Source organism: Petaurus breviceps, unplaced genomic scaffold, assembly GCF_028583685.1.
Source record: "Petaurus breviceps papuanus isolate PSGF00001 unplaced genomic scaffold, PetGlider_PUasm1.0 181, whole genome shotgun sequence".
Classification (NCBI taxonomy): Eukaryota; Metazoa; Chordata; class Mammalia; order Diprotodontia; family Petauridae; genus Petaurus; species Petaurus breviceps.
Window position 1 is genome coordinate 27,584,731 of NW_027185784.1, and position 17,242 is coordinate 27,601,972.

Consider the following 17,242-nt stretch of genomic DNA (forward strand, 5'->3'; position numbering starts at 1 on the left):
TTTTTTTAACTTAGGTAAATCTCCAATGACCAATTCAATTAAAGAACAGATGCTGACTCCCAAATCCTGAGCTCAATGAACAATCAAATGAATTGAATGATTAAGTTATTGGTGCTAATAACAATTCGTGTTTATATAGAACTATGATATTTACAAACTACTTTTCCTTAAAACAACCCTGTAAGGTAGAGAATACATTTTATTATACCCATTCTATAGATGATGAGGCTGAAGCTTAGAGAGTTTGAGCAAACTGTCCAAGATCACACAATTTGCCAAGTGCCTTCACTAAGTGTAGAACTGAGGTCTCTTGATTCTTCCTCTCTGATTAGAAGCTCTGCTCACTCCCCCAAGTTTTCTTCAGTGACTCATCACTTATGATAAAAATAACTACTTATTATGATGATGGCAAAGGATTCTTCTTCCCAAACATTTCCCAAAATTCTTCCCCTTCTATTAGAGTGGTCAGGGAATTTCCAAACAGCGCTTACCTGTAGATAGATTATAGAAAGGGAATAAGGAAGAAGGATGATGTGTTCAGGACCACAGCTCAGGGTCTTGGAGATGTACCAAATGGAAACTAGGGAAGCTCGGGGAGGATGAGACCATCTCCCCATCCATTGCACCAACTGTGGAGATTTTCACTAGCTTCCAGTCCCTGGGGCTTCAGATCTGACTCCTCTACACTGATCCATGCAGGCTAAGTCTCTAGGCACTAGAGTTTTTTTTCAAATGGCTGTTGAGTTTTGAGTTCCTCCTTCTATAGGAGGAACACAGGCAGACAGAGTCTAGAACAAGTCTTAAATCTTGGCAGCCTGAAGCCCCTGCAGTATCCATCCCCAAAATCCACCAGCATGCTGTTAAGCAGGGAAGCCACCAAGCAACCCTGCGTGATCAGCAAGAAGTCTTTCTCAAGAGGAAAGTATAAGGAAACAGGCTACTCTGAGAACTGTATACTCATGCACACATGCCATCAATTTCTTGTGTCTTAAAAATCTGTTTTCCTCATGGGAACTTCTCAGAGACCTTCTACTAGAAGCAGAGATGAAACAACATTTCAGAAACATCTACAACAAATATATACCACATAATTTCCGACCAAACTCTGTCATATCTTGCTCTCTTCTAGCTTACTAAATGAAAGGATACCTTTTTGTTTTTACCAAAATTCAGTCTTGAATCAACTAAGTCTGTGCATTCCATCAAATGTTAGAGGTGGAAAAGAGCTTCAAGATCAAATCCAATCCTTTCCTCCCTCCCTGAATTTCACAAATGAGAAATGGACACTTATCATGTTTAAGTGACCTGTCCAAAGTCATACAACTAGGACTCATCATTGCTAGCTGGAATATGAGCTCAGGTCATGTTATTTCCAATTCAGTGCCACTTCCCCTGGGTTATATAGCCTTCTCTGTCTCTAGTCTCATTTTAATGTGTCCTCCCAAGAGTCTGCATCATGCTCAATGTGGTTTGTTTGATTATCTTCCTACAGGCCCCTTCTTTTAGTGTCTATAAACAACTTAGAGGGAATTTTTTTTTATTTCTCCCCAAGAAAGGGAAGATAGTGAGAGAACTGGAGATCATGACATATGGAGATAAGTTTAAGGAAATTATTATATTTAATTTGGAGCAGAGAAAATTTAATGGAGATACGATGGTTATCTTCTAATATTTAAAAAGCTATCACAGGAAAGAGTAGGAAATAGCATATTTCCCTTAGTCGTGGCCTTCAGGCAGAGGCTAGGGTATCATCAAGGGCACGATAGAGGGAATTCCTCTTCAGTTACAGGCTGGACAAGCTGATCCCTGAGTCCTCTGATCCTCTACTTCTGAGGTCCCTTCCAACTCTTATATTCTGTGACATTTTTAAAGTGTAGTTTGTTAGGTAACAGCTCTATACAAGAATGCTCCAAGGTCACATAAGCCAGTTACAAAACCTCATGTGCATTCTAAACATTTCCACTCAAGATTAGCCCAAGAAGAATGATTTAGTCATACAGTATTATTCATTTGCTTCTCCAGTCTTCCTCAAGTCTCAGATGTCTCTGAGAACAATGACTATGAAAGTGCTCTCTCCCCTTCGTAGGTACACACTTGATGTCTTAATGTTTGTACAATAATCTCAGGTTCACCCAGGTTACTCCTAGAATAAAAAGTTCTTCACCAAGTTAGACTTTTCCTTTGATAGTTTTAAAGTGTTTGCAACTTTTACCTTTTCAAATCTGAGTTCATCAAAGGTGGTCCAAGGAACAAGCAAATAAAGAGGTGTAGATAGGTGGGTAGCATTCTGGAGGTCCAGCAGTTTTTATCCAGGACTCCTTCAGGAAGAGAGGGAGGTTCAGGCTGATGGAATCAAGACTAAAAGGGAAGATAAGTATATGAATACAATATCTAAGCCCATCAGCAAGCATTTATAAGTAACAAGTGATTGTTGATCCATTAAGATATGGTCTCCACACACTGCAAATTCCAAATACAACGTTTAGTTGCTTTCCTCATCCAAAGATATCAATTTTACATGTTTCTCACAATGGTTTCCTTCTCCGTATCTTCTTCAATAGTCTGTTGCAATAAACCCCATTGTCATCACCACCACCCATGCCCCCCCCTCTCTCTCTCACACACACACACACACATACACTCCAGAGTGCCTCTTTTTTTTCTTTTTATAGTGTGCAAAATTAGGAAAGGAACCTATTAACCTATTCCCACCTAATATTAAGCTTGTTATTGGATTCTTTGAAGATGTCTACTCCCTCTCACTCTCTCATATGCTTCACCAGGCTTATAATAAGTCATTACCTGCTACTGTACACCAGCTTTCACAGCTCTAGAACCAAAAGGGACATTGGAGGCCTCCCAGTCCAACCCCTTTAATTGAAAGATAAAGAAACTGTGGCTTATAAACATTAATTCTGGTCCTCTGACCCTAGAACTAGCGTTCCTTCTACTCTACTGAACTACCTCCTTCTATCTCAGAAGTTCACCAACTATTGTCTTCTACTTTAAAAAATCACTAGAACAGGTAAATAGTAAATTAATTATGGTGACTTTGGTTTAAGCCTTTGTGGAAAAATCAATTGCTTTTTGAGTTCTCAAATCTCTGTTGATTCTAGAATCTATACAATAGTATTGGTTTAGTAGTGTAATTCTTTGTCATTTATAATATGGCTATTTTTATCTCCATTTTAGAGATCAAGGAAATTGAGGCTCAGAGAGGTGATAGGACTTACCCATGGTTTTTTTATGTTTAAATGTTTTTTTTACAGTAAATATAAAGTCAGGATTCAAACAGCAAGCCATTCCCACACAATGTGTAGAAATTTCCCCCTTTGTCAAATCAGAACTTGTTAAAAAAAGACGTTCTTTAAGGATTCAACCCTATAGCTACCTCCATCCCACAACCTCTAAGCTTTCCCTACATGACTAAGATTCAATTTATTGATTTTTAAATTTATTTTTTGGTCTTTTTTATCTCTTTCTTTAGCTCCTCCAGAAATTCTTGTTGGACTTCTGTCCAAACTGCACTTTTCTTTGATGTTTTTGCTTATAAATGTTTTCAGGAAGTTCTTTTTCTTCTGAGTTTGTGTCTTGAGTTTCCCTATCACAATAGTAGCTTTTTATGGTCAGGTTCTTTATTGTTGTTGTTTTTTGTTCATCTTTCATGCCAATTTCTTTACTTTTAACTTTATGTTAGAGTTGGGTTCTGCTCAACTATGGGTAAAGAGGCATTGTCCCAAGCTTCAGACTTTGTCATCCTGATCTTTTCACAACTAGTTCTGGAGGTTTTTAAGCTCTCAGTGCTTCCAAAGTGGTGTGATCCAGAGGGAGGTATGGTCACAGTTTTCCTGGTCTGCAGTAAGGCTCACCTTCCTTGCAACTGCAAGCACCAGCACTCGTTTCCAAACTGGAACTGTGACCTGCAACTAGAGTTCCTACTCTGTCTCTGCCCTGGAAGTGAGACTAGAGTCCCTGCTCCCTTGTGACCACAAGCATTCCTCTCCACTCTGGGACTGTTACTCAGAGCATTGGAGTTGCCAGACAGCACTGTATTCTGAACTCAGTGGCAACGCAGGAGTTACCTGAAATCTCTTTCTCACCAGTTGTCCAGCCCCTTAGCATGTCTAGGCTGTGAGAGCTCCTGAAGCTGCTGCTGCTGTCACACTTCCACTGGAACCACCACTGCCTTTGCAGCAGCCTCCAAGGCTCTCAGCTGGTGATGCTGTAGTATGTGCACCTGGCCTGGTCCTACTCAGTGTCACAGACCTCTCCTTCCAACCTCTTGAGTTGTCCTGGGTTGAAAAAAAAAATGTCTCACCTTTACCTTTTTTCAGCTATGCTGCTCCAGAATGCATTTTTATGTGTTCTTTTGAAGTTGATTAGAGGGAAATGTTGGGAGAGTTCAACTGGAATGTTCCCTTTACTCCATCATTTTGACTCCATGACCTAGACTCAACTTATTGAAAAAAAAATGGGTGATATTTCACATACTCTTTGAATTCCACTATTCAAAACCTCTAAGAATTATCAATCACTCTCTCTTTCCTTCCTATCACAAACAAAAGATGCCTCTACTCCTTGCTAAGACTAATTCTTTTATTGTTTCCTTGATCCCATCATCTTCTGCTTAGTCTGCCAATGTTGCAGCTTGTATCCATTCCTCTCATGGTACTTTCCCAGGAACCTACAATTACATTATTCAGCTCAAATTTAATAAGCATTTAGCAAGTGTATACTCTGTATAAGGCACAATACAGGATCCTACTACTAGACAAAAAATAAAAACAAGCCCAGACTTCCAGGAGTCTGTATTCAACAGCACACAAACAGAAAAAAAAGAAATATTGATAATTTGAAGAAGGAATCTGAGGAACATTAATAACTGAGTGGAATGGGGAAGTTTTACTATAAGAAATGGCAAGTAAGATGAACCATGAAGAAATCTCTAGGTGGTGCTTTTCTCAAGATACTCATGACCCAAATCACTAGACTCAATTTGAATAGGCTCAAACAAATCATTTTCCTGATTTGTGGATTCTGGACTCTCCCCACGAGGAGGAGCCATTTCTCCACATTTAATCTGAGCAGAGCCTGGGTGCCTACTTACTTTTCTCTTCCACTGGAGAAACAGCCCCAAGAATCACAAAATGCTCATTCTCCGTTTCCTATGACTAACAGGTATATAAACATAACCCCATGACCTAAGTAGGTAAGTAATAATAAAGGTTTCACTGCCACAAGCAGCCTAGGTCTATTTTTTAATTTTGTGCGTTTTTTTTTCCTTTTTTCTGAACAGTCCCCATTGTCTCTTTCATGCTCTGATAATACGTAATAGTAGCAATAACTGCCAGTGTTTATACTGCATTTTAAGGTTTACAAAGGACTTCACAAATATCATCTCATTTTCCTTTAAAAGTTAGAAAGAAAGCTTCTTTAAAATAAGGGTCAATTTGTGCCCAAATCAATTACTATTTATGGATAATCCCAATTTTCATCTTCAAGCCTTAGATGTCTAAAAATTTAGGGGGAAAAAATCTGGGACTCAGGTGTGGGCTACTATTGGAATGATACAAATCAAGGAAAGGACAGATTATGAATTCTATGTGAAAGATCCCAGAATCTAGGAACTGACTTGAGGAAGCTGTACCTCATCCAACAGCATCCCTGAGAAGGCCACCTCCAGGAGATCCTGACTCATAAGAAACAAAGCTACCCAACAAGCATTCAGAAGGCCCCCCTTTACCATAAAGATACATCAAGGAACACTGAGGACTGCAGGCCCAAGACCTGGCTAGAATAGTTTGATTATTTTCCCACTTCAGACATACACTATTTCTCCTTTAAAACCCAGAATGCTACTGTTCTTAAAAGAAACACAAATTAACAACAATCAAATGAATAAACCTTTGAAATCTCTAATGGAGAAATGCTCATTAAAAAACAGACCTCTGAAATTTCATCTGACATCCTTCAAATAAGCAAAGAGAATTAAAGATAACCTCATTCAACATCTATGTGGCCATGGTAAGAGAGGCATGTTTTACATACCTGGTAACATGAAGTCATTCAACCTTCCTAGAAAGTAATATGGAATTGTGCGACAAGAATTACAAAAATATATGTTCCTTTCGAAATGGCAGTCTCATACAGGGACTACGCCCCCAAGAAGATTATTATTAGAGAAAAAAAATATCTCTGAACAAAAATACTTCAAGGAGTGTAATTTATGGGAGCAAACACTGGAAACAAATGAGATGTACATAAATTGGAAAGAGTTGGACAAATTATGGTATATGTATATAATGGAATATTATCACACCATGAGACATGACAGATTTTAAAATCTTAAAGAAATATAAACATTTTCATGAAGTGATACAGAATGAAGAAAGCAGAGATAAAATAAATACACATATTGATAGCTGTCAAGATAACAATAATAGCAATAAATCTGTGCTCTGTACAAATTAAGGTCAAAAATCATCATGAAAACAAGAATGATGTGGGAACTTCCACATTAATGTCAATGTATGCATCTTTTAGGGTAGGATTAACAGCTGACAAATAGTTGCTTACAGACATATTATAATGATTTACAACCTCTTGGGGAAGGGGGATGTTTGTTTCATCTTTTGTGATTACTTTTTGGTCTTTTCCTATGCTCTTATTTATACAAGTATCTGAGATACAAATGAGTATCTGCATTTTTTCAATGGAACTTAAAAATAAAGCCAATACATTTTCAAAGAAATAGAATGTCACCGCAATAAACTAGGTAGGGAAAATGATCAATGGGAGGAGGAAAGCTTCTAGGTCTAATTAGTCTTTATACCATGGCTACAGAGGTAATGGTGTTGACAAAAGGGAGGGTAAGAAAGCTTAGCAAGATATCTGGTCTGGGCAGTGTGGTTCAAGGGAGTCTGGCTACCTGGATGACTTTTCCTGAATGTTGTGTTTTTGAATGTTGTACATGTAGGGAAACTCTTGTGGACTGGTCTGTGCTATGTAATTGCTAAAACTTTAGATATAGAGAACACAAAGAGCTGACTTTGGTCAGTTAAGGCTAAATCCTGTTCAGAAGTGTTAACATGGGCCTACAGGACACAAATAGCCCAGAACCCTGCAGAACACAGCCTAAAGCAGATTAAAATATAACTGGGAAATATTTAACAAAATAAACTAAAATGCAATAATACATATGAAACCCCAGTGTCAAAGCCGCCGACACAGGATTCACTCTTTCTTGGTGGAGATGAATGCCCTGCCCTGCATGAGGGGCAGAGTAGTGTTTGCAAGAGGGAGAGAGAACTCACATCTCTTCAGTTTTCTTCAGGCTTCAAGTTACCTTAAGCCCTAGGGTGTTTTTATGCACTTCTGCTTCCAGCTTTGGAAGAGAAGATGGATGAGGTCAACTCCACTTCACTTTACAGAAGGAAAAGACACTGGGGGAGAGGAGGCACTGCTAGGTGACCCAGTGAATAGAGCACCAACCCTGGAGTCAGGAGGACCTGAGTTCAAATCCAGTGTCAGACACTTAACACTAACTGTGTGACCTTGGGCAAGTCACCTAACCCCAATTGCCCTGCCTTCCCCCTCAAAAAAAAAAAAAAAGACTCTGAGAAGAGGCTGATATAATAGGATCTAACAGTCTCCATCATGTCCCTTGTGCCCAGCTATACTAGAGACAGAAGGAGCTTCCCCTTGGGGGAGATCTAAGACTTTCTCTCTTGGTTGAGGTGAGTCACCTTGCTCCCAATGGGAGCACTCTGTATTGTCTGGTATATTCTCCTATGTATACCTTCTCAGATCACTATTTCACTACAGATTTGGATAAATAGGTTTTCTTGGCTAAGTTCTATGTGTGTTCATTGTAGAACTGATATTTGGGGGGAAAGGGGCCAAGCCTTGTGTATAAAGCTTGGGGTCCTCTTTCCCCCCACCATAAAGAAATAGAATTTAGAAGTTAGACTTGAATTCGATCACTTCCCCTGCCCTGAAGAAATAGGGAGCAATAAGGCCTAAGGAGGGGTGAACTGGCCTAAATCAGAAGATCAGAAAAGGGGTGGGTCAAAACTGGTAGGATCAGGCTGTGAGTGGCTACTGCATTTCCAACCCGTATAACATAGGGAGACCTAGACTCAAACATTGTTTTTAAATAGTTTAAAAGAAAACTCAAGGTCATTTTTGTGATTTTCTCTTACTTCATCCCCCAGATCTAATCCATTGTTAAATACTATATACTTCCCCCAGCCTAATTCAAGCCTGCATCAACTCCTGCCTAGAACTTTAGATTAGATTCCTAACTAGTCTCCCTCTCTTTATTCTCTCTCCTCTATGATCAGTCCTTCATATATGTCTGACTGACCAGGTCACTCCTCTGTTCAAATAACTTCAGGGACTCCCTGTTGATTTTAAGATAAAATATGAACTCCTTTGCCTGGCATGTAAGGTCATCCATGATCTGGCACATCCTAGCCAAACAAGCACGTCCCCAATGTCCATCAAGTATTCCTCATCTCTGCCTTTTAGAACATTTCCTTCCTTCGAGGTTCAATTGAGGTACAATCTACTACAGGTGAAGCCTGATTCCACCACGTGAAATTATTCTCCCTCTCCTCAAAAATACCTGGAACACTGTTCTGGTTCAGTCACTGCACTTTGTATTATAATAATTGTATTATATACTTTATCTATATCGCACCATCTCCTCCCCTCTCCTCAAGCAGTAGAATGTGAGCACCTTGAGGGCAGGAAGGGGATGATTTCTATGTTTGTATCCCTCTTGTCCAGAGTAACAATAACTAACCTGAGGGTTCTAGATTGCCTATGATACTTTAGCCTCCTTTCCACCAAGCAGACATCTGCTTTGGATCCATGTATTCATCGACTAGATTCAGTCCTGGGGAAGGCAGACCTTCAAAGGGAAGGGCCAGGCTCTTTGTGTTACACTTTTGGCTCTTTAAATGCCCTCCCTGGTACTCTAAGGAAACATATTAAAAGCTTAGTGTTGGACTCATTTCTAGTCTTCTCCAAAGTACAGAGTAGAATGATAATATGTAGTACCGATAAAATATAGGACAGTTTTTTTTTTATTTCTTTTACACATACATCAAAAGAAGATACAGTAACTAATAAATATTGATATGCTCTCCTGAACAGTTGAAACATAAAACTATCTTAGTATTAAGCAAAGTACGGGATTATTAATTTGGCAGTTCACATATCACCTCGGCCCTGCACTGTCCAAACAACTCCTCCTCTTCCAGCAAATAAGGTGATGGATTGAGTTCCTCCCCCTGACAATGTTTATCCTTTCTCAATTAGAAACTACCTCTGTTGCCAATCAGCTCTGACCAAGAGAACAAGGATCTCTAGACACCTAAAACACACAAAAGGCAACCCTTCCTTCCTGGGATTGCTGTTTAGCTACCGATGTTCAAAATAGAATGCAGAAAAGGCAGTCAGACGCAGGCTTAGCTCACCTAGACGAATATCTGCTCCAATTACCAGATGAGAATGTTCACCATGAAAGGAGGGGAGGGAAGGAAGAGTGACTTCTCTTTCATTTCTTCATGGGAGAGACTAAGACAGAGAGGCAGAAACAGTCTCTCCTTTTTAACTCATAATAGTATCTCACCCTCCTTACAGCTGGGGGGAGTAGGAGATCAGTGAATCAAGGGAAAACCTAAGGCTACCTGAATCATAAACTACACTTGCTACAGAAGTTGCCTGGAGCTTTCAGGCAGGTGCATTCTCTATGAGATTCAACCCCTGCTCCACACTTTCCCTTGATTAGTACCTTGCACATAGGAAGTCCTTAATAAATCATTGTTTAACTGAATCATTACCTGTACATCTAGCTGGTGTGGTCTATAAGCAATGGTGGGTTTTTGTTTTTGTTTTTAATTTCCATGCTGTTCCCTATTCTAAGGGATCTGGGAGGTTTGGAGATTTTTTTGGATTATGATTTGCAGGCTCTTCCTTTCAGTCATGGATTTCAGGTAGTCCAATGATTATTAAATATCTCTCATCTGTTCTTCAGCTCAACTGTTTTTGCTTTGAGATTCCTTCCATTTTCTTTTGTCCCCCAGTCTTATGACTTTGCTTAAATATTCCTTGTCTCGTGGAGTCTCATAGCTTCTATTTAGCCAATTTCGATTTTAAGGGAGTTATTTTCTTGGGTAAGTATTAAGCATTGGGAATAACTTTTTTAAACCTTCTTCTAAATTGAGGCTAGAATATAAGCTTTTTAAATGCAAGGACTATCATGCTTTTTTATTTATATCACCCGTACTTTGCTCACTACTTAGCCCAGAGCAAGCACTTAATAAATGCTTGTTCATTCATGCATGCATATATTCATTCATCCATTCCCTGAACAGATGTAAAGGGTAGGGCCAAACTAGAGTCACAATCTTCCATTCTTAGGAGGTTAGAAGGTTGGAGCTATGGGGGGATTTCATGATTTATTTTCTTGATATTTTAAGTAAATTTGTTCTTATTCTATAATATGCTGTCACATACTAATAGCAAAAATTGGTCTTTTCATGAAGAATTCCAAATAGGAATGAGAGATCAAAGTATTACTGCAAGTAATTTGAACCCAAAGCTGAATAGATTCTCAGGGTATGCTTCTGTGTGTGTGACTGATCAGGGGACTTTTAGGAATTTGTTTTTAAACACAGGGCAGGGGTTCTTAACCTGGGGTCCAAGAACTGTTGGGGTTTTTTAATATATTTTGATACATGTATTTCAATACAATTGTTCTTATAACCCTATGTGTTTCATATAATGCATTTAAAATTTTTATTCTGAAAAGAAATCTACAGGCTTAAAACCAGCCTGCCAATGGAGCCCATAATATAAACAAGGTTAAGAACCCTTGACCTAGAGGTTTCTTTGGAATTTATACTAAATAACTATCCTTCTAGAAAACAATAAAGCCTGCTGATATTCAAAAGCTGAAAATTTGCCCTATCTTTCAACATTTGATCATAGAAAAAAATGGAGCTGGCTGAATGATTTGATTTATGGAATTATAACTCCTATTTCAAAAGCCTTACCTATAGAGACTTATAATCATGGTTACTATAGTGTTAAGAGTCATATTAAATGTTGTGGGAATGGAAGTTTTGATTGTGAGTTTGGGGAAACTTTTAAGAGTTTTTGTTTGAAATAAGTAGAATGTAATGGAAAAGCATTTATTAAGTATAAACTATGGGTGGAAGATACTGTTTCCCTCTCATGGCTATAGAAAAAATAGACAATACAAAAAGAAAGAGAATACAGAGGCCTTATTTCTTGATGAAACTGTTTTAACTTTTATCTTGAAAAGAAGACAAAATATGTAAGTTTTATAATTACATAATTATTAGGGCAGTCAAACGTATTTAAATATCTGTTTATTATGCAAAGGGATACATGCATATATACATATATACATATTCACACACATACACAAATCCATATATACATATACACACAGATATCTATATATATGAATATATGTGTGTATATCTATCTATCCACTGTGAAGATCTAACAAGAATAGAAGTGCAAATATGTCCCCCAACTCACAAGGGCACATTCTTTCCTCCATCACCTTGACCCCCAGGGAGAGTGGGCTTGGATTTAACACAGTCTCATATAGCGGTCCAAGTTCCCTTACAAATATGGCACAGATGAATCTGCATTTCTGATACTACTGGGTCAAGCAAGTTGCTTGGGTCTTTGCTCCTCACTGTTAGGCTTGCAGCACATCAAGGCATGAATTCCAATTCCCAAACTCCTGGTGACTTACTCCCTTTCAATATCACAAGGTCACAGACATGCCCAATTTCCTTCATCTAAAATAGGAAAGACCAAATGCAAAAACGCAAAGAATGGAGGCTTGTATTCATGGCAACTTGTTAGCCTTGGGTGAGGAAGACTCAGGGCCTCTCCTCATCCAGAGACTTATAGCATCTTTCTCTCCTCAAGCACCACCAGGAAAGAAAAGAGACATAATTTATATGTTTTACACACATGTGTATGCACACACTGTGTTGCAGTATGTATACATACATGTGTATGTGTGAGTATGCAGGTGTGTGCATGCATGTATATGTGCATGCATTGTAATTTATATGCAATTTAAATATATACATTCTAGGGGTGAATACTCAAAAAAATATTTAATGATAAGGGTTCATGGTTTAAATAATTTGGAGATTACCAGCCTAGTGGATGAAAATTAGGAAGACCTGTGTTCAAGCAAAACCTCTGCCTTGTATAGGCAAATTACTGTGCCTCTCAGTGCCCTGGGCAACTTTCTAAAATTATAAATTGCAGAGAACCTGCCAATCTGCTTTGGTGGAGTGAGTCCTTTGGCTGGAGGTTCCCTACGGCAGTGAAATCATGACTTCATACCCCTTTACTCCCTCCCTCTGCAGTGTGTGTATGTATATAAAAATATCAAATGTATACACCACACACACATTTGTGTATGGTTACACAAATGTGTGTGTGTATATATATATGTGTATTTGTGTGTATACACACGGACATTGTGGACGGAAGGAATGAGGGGGTACAGACTTGTAATTTCACTGCTATAGGGAACTCACAGTTGAAGAACTTTTTCTGCCAATGCAGATTGACAGGTTCTCTGCAATATATACATACATATACTATAGGTATATATGCAAATATATAAGATATACATATTTATATATCTCACAATTACCCCTACATTAGCTATACACATATGTAAGTATCTGTGCATTTATCACACAACATATGAATGCATGCACACATATATATTTAGAAAAAAATAGATTTGTTATTTCATTGGTATTGGGAGCTTCAGATGAGAAACTTTCTCTACCAGTGCAGGGTGGAATTTTTACTTACCCAAGGTCATATGACTAGTATGTGTCAGAAGTAAAGGCTTAAATATAGGTCTTCCTCACTTAGAGGCTGGCTCTCTCCATGCTCCCATGCTAGTGTGTTTATTATCCTCTACTAAGGCCTTGCTCAGCTATCTTCTTATAAAACTAGAAGATCAGCTCTGGAGTTCTCAAGGGCTATATGTAATGGTGTACAAGGGCAGCAAGGAAGAGGAAAATAAGCATTTATTTAGCATCTGCTACGTGGCATGCACTGTGCTAAGGGCTTTGAAAAGGTTTCATTTGGCCTTCGCAGCAGCCCTCAGAGGTGGGTGCTATTGTTATCCCCATTTTAAAGTTGAGGAATTTGAGGCAAACAGGTGACTTGCCCAGGGTCACACAGCTAGTATCTGAGGTCAAATTTGAATTCAGGTATTCCTCCAAGGCCAGCACTATATCCCCTGGGCCACCAGCTGCCTCTAGCTCTGTCAGGTTTTATCAAATTGGGCAGGCTTTGGTACAGCCTACTGACAGATTGCATGTCAACCTGGAAACAAGTCCGGTATGACCAAAAGACAGACTCAGAATCAGATAGGCTTTAGGATGTTGATTTTTCTGCCACATTATCCCTTACAGACCTTCTTACTATCAGGAAGGTTTGCAGAGAAACAGCATGGGCAAATAAATAAAAAGCTGGTCTTGGGGACAAGAAGATCTGGCATTGAGTCCTACCTCTGACACATACTGGCTATGTGACCTATGACAAATCACTTAACCTTTGAAATGCTCTAGGAAACTCCCTAAGACTAAGGTTTGCTGATCTGTCTTAGTGGGAGGGGTTGGTTTCCTAATCAGTACATTCCCTATTACAATTATATTACAAGTACAATAAAAAAAAAATATCAGAGTTGTAATCTGTATTTATGGAGAGAATACTCAGCCAGGATGAAATCTTTGAAGTATATATGTAAATCACACAAGTTAATACATATATACACATTTTCTGAATCTGTCTCTGTCTCTATCCATGTCTATTTGTTCTCTATCCATTTATTTATCTTAAGCTGCCAGGAGGTAAAGTAGATAGAGAGCCCCAAGTTCAAATGCAGTCTCAGACACTAGCTGTGTGGCCCTGGGCAAATCACTTAATTTCTATCTGCCTCAATATCCTTAACTGTAAAGTGGGTGAAATGGTAGCACCCACCTCCCAGGGTTGTTGTGGGGATCAAATGAGATGATCATTGCAGAGTGCTTAAATCTGTGACTTTATTAATATAGGGATTTCCTGATGAGATACTTGCCCTATCAATCTAGAGCAGCACCTTCTCTACAACTTAGAGTATTAGTCATTTGCCTTGGGACACATAAAAGAGGTTAAGTGACTTGGTTAAGGTTATATAATATACCAGTATTTGATTGGGACAGGACCTGAAACCAGGTATTCCTGTCTCTGAGGCCAGTTCTTTAGCCAATATATGGTGTTTGCTTATTTATATACATATATAGATGTATGTGTGTACATACAAATTATTATGTATATATCTTCACACAACACCCTCAAAGTACCTATACATGTGTATAGATATACATATATGTATATTTGTACATGTATAGATTTATAATATACTATACATTGTATACATGTATTATACATAAATATATTGTGTATAGGTATATAGCATTTGGCACACAAGAGAGTGAGCAGAACCAGGAGAAAGAACATAGTACACATAACAACAGTAGTGTAAGAATTATTAACTATGAAAGACTTAGCTACTCTGATCAGTGAAATGATCCAATTCAGTTTGGAAGGACTCAAAATGAAAAATGTTTTCCACCTCCAGAGAGAGAATTGATGACTTCTGAATGCAGATTGAAGTATAATTTTTTCACCTTCTTTATTTTTCTTGGGTTTTGGTGGGGGGGACATAATGTTTTGCATGATTTCCCATGCGTAATTGATATATTGATTGCCTTCTCAATGGGTGTGGGAGACTAGAGAAAAGAAGAGAATTTGGAACTTGAAATTGTTAAAAAAATGAATGTTAAAAATAAATGATCAATTTATTTTTTAAAATAAGGATTTAATAAACATTGACTAGTTGATCCTCCCAAAAAACGAAGACAAAAAATATTCTTACAATGAGACTTTCTTGATTTGTGTTCCTGGATTAAATCAATTCATTGTGAAATTGATTGTGATTATTATCTCAGAAATAAAGAGAATCATTGCAACAGTCATATCTCACATCCCAACTCCTAAAATTCAGGACTCAAGGGATGGGATTTGTCATCCTTTCTCCCCACACCCCCACCTAATCTCAATCAGTAATTCAACAAATATATACACATATGTAGAATAAATAAATATAGAATTCTATGGACATAAAACATTTTACGTGAACACAGTATGTGCATATATCCATAGAAATACATATATATGATATGTAAATACTGTGTACAATGAACTATGCTAGGTTCCTTTGAGATGTACAAAGAATATAGTTCCATACCTTACAGCCCAAAGGATATACATGTTCCAACCTCTCTGTTCTATGTTACTCCATTTCATTTCCATTTCCAGGCATATTGGAATTTTTAAGGTTTTGGGTTTTTTTTTTTTTTGGTTAAAAAAAATCTATTTTCTCTCCCTCTCACCTTCACCTCCATTGCAAAAAGAAAGAATAAAAAAGAAAAACAAAATCCTTATAACAAATATGCAGAGCCAAACAAAACTAATTCCTGCACTGGCCAAGTCCAAAAATATATGACCCATTCTTCACCCTGAATGTATCACATCCTAGACAAGAAGTGGGTAGCATACTTCATCACTGATCCTTTGGAATCATAATTGGACACTGTATTGATCGGAGTTCTTAAGTCTTTCAAAGCTGTCTGTGTTTACAATGCTGCTGTTATTGTCAAAATTGTTCTGTTTCTGTTAAACTCTAATTCAATTCAAGTTCTCTCAGGTCCTTTTTTGAAACAGTCCATTGTATCATTTCTTAGGGCATGATAGTATTCTATTGCATTAATTCACCATAATTTGTCCAGCCATTCCCCCAACTGGTGGACACCCTCTTTGCTTCTATTTCTTTGCCACTACAAAAAAAAGATAATGTAATTTTTTTTTAATGTATGGTTCCTTGTCTACTTTTTCTCTGATCTCTTTAGAGTTTAGGTCTAGCAGTAATATTGCTGGGTCATAGGGTATACACAGTTTAATAACTTTGGGGACAGAGTTCCAAATTGCTTTTCAAAATGACTAGACTAATTCACAATCCCATCAACACAGCAGCAATGCACTATTTTCCTAAAGCCCATATAACACTCGTCATTTTTCTTTTTTGTCATATTTTCCCATTTGAGGGATGAGAAGTGAAACCTAATAATGGCATTAATTTCTTTAATAATTAGTGATGTGAAGCATCCTTCATATGATTCTTTACGACTTGGTTTTCTTCCTCAGAAAATTGGCTATTCATTTCCTTTGACCACTTATCAATTGAGAAATGGCTATTATTCTAGTAATTTGAATCAGTTCATTTATATATCTTGGGAAAGGGGACCCTTTTCAGAGAAACTTGGCACCAAGATTTTTTTCCCACATACCTGCTCTCCTTATAATTTTAGCTACATTGGTTTGGTCAAAAAAAAAAACCTTTTTAATATTATGTAATTGAAATTATTCATTTTATCTTCTGTGATCCTCTCTCTTCCCTGTTTGTTCATGAGCTCTGAAAAGTAATTTCATCCTTGTTCTTCTAATTTGTTTATGATATTATCCTTTATATCTAAGTCATGTCATCTATTTGGAGTTTATCTTGGCATATATGGTGATGAGGTGCTGGTTTACACCTACTTTCTCCCAGTCTGCTTTCTAGTTTTTCCAACAATTTCTAACAGTGAGCTCTTACTCCAGTAAGCCCATGTCTTCAGGTTTATTAATTACTATGTTATTGTGTTCTCTTTCTTCTGCATGTTGTGCACCTAATCTATTTCACTAATTAACCTTTTTTTTAGCCATTACCAAATCATGTTGATGATTATTTCTTTTTACTATGGCTTCAGATCTGGTATTGCTAGGCCTCCTTCCTTTTCTCTCTTTTTTTCATTATTTTCCTTGAGATTCTTGACCTTTTGTTCCTCCTATTTCATTATAATTGTTCTCACTCTACATTCTTTTTGGTAATATGGCATGGTGCTGAATAAGTAAATTAATTTAGGTATCACTGTCATTTTTATTTTATTGACTTGCCGTAACCATGAGCACCTGACATATCTCCATTTATCTAGGTCTAGAAAGATTGCTTTGGATTACTCCCCCTTTCCATCCTGCTTCCTCACATCTCCATGCTTTTCTCCCCAGTTTCTCA

The 17,242-nt window shown here is 37.8% G+C and overlaps 1 long non-coding RNA gene across 1 annotated transcript in view; it reads right to left on the minus strand.

Moving 5' to 3' along the window:
* Positions 1-1,628: 1,628 nt before the first annotated feature.
* The window catches only part of LOC138160700 (uncharacterized), a 48,462-nt gene continuing 32,848 nt past the window's right edge, over positions 1,629-17,242 (minus strand). Inside the window, exons 2-3 of the long non-coding RNA XR_011168191.1 lie at positions 4,083-4,292; positions 1,629-2,358 (exon numbers count right to left, since the gene is read on the minus strand). This is a non-coding gene — a long non-coding RNA (uncharacterized lncRNA). The remainder of the gene's footprint in view (positions 2,359-4,082; positions 4,293-17,242) is intronic.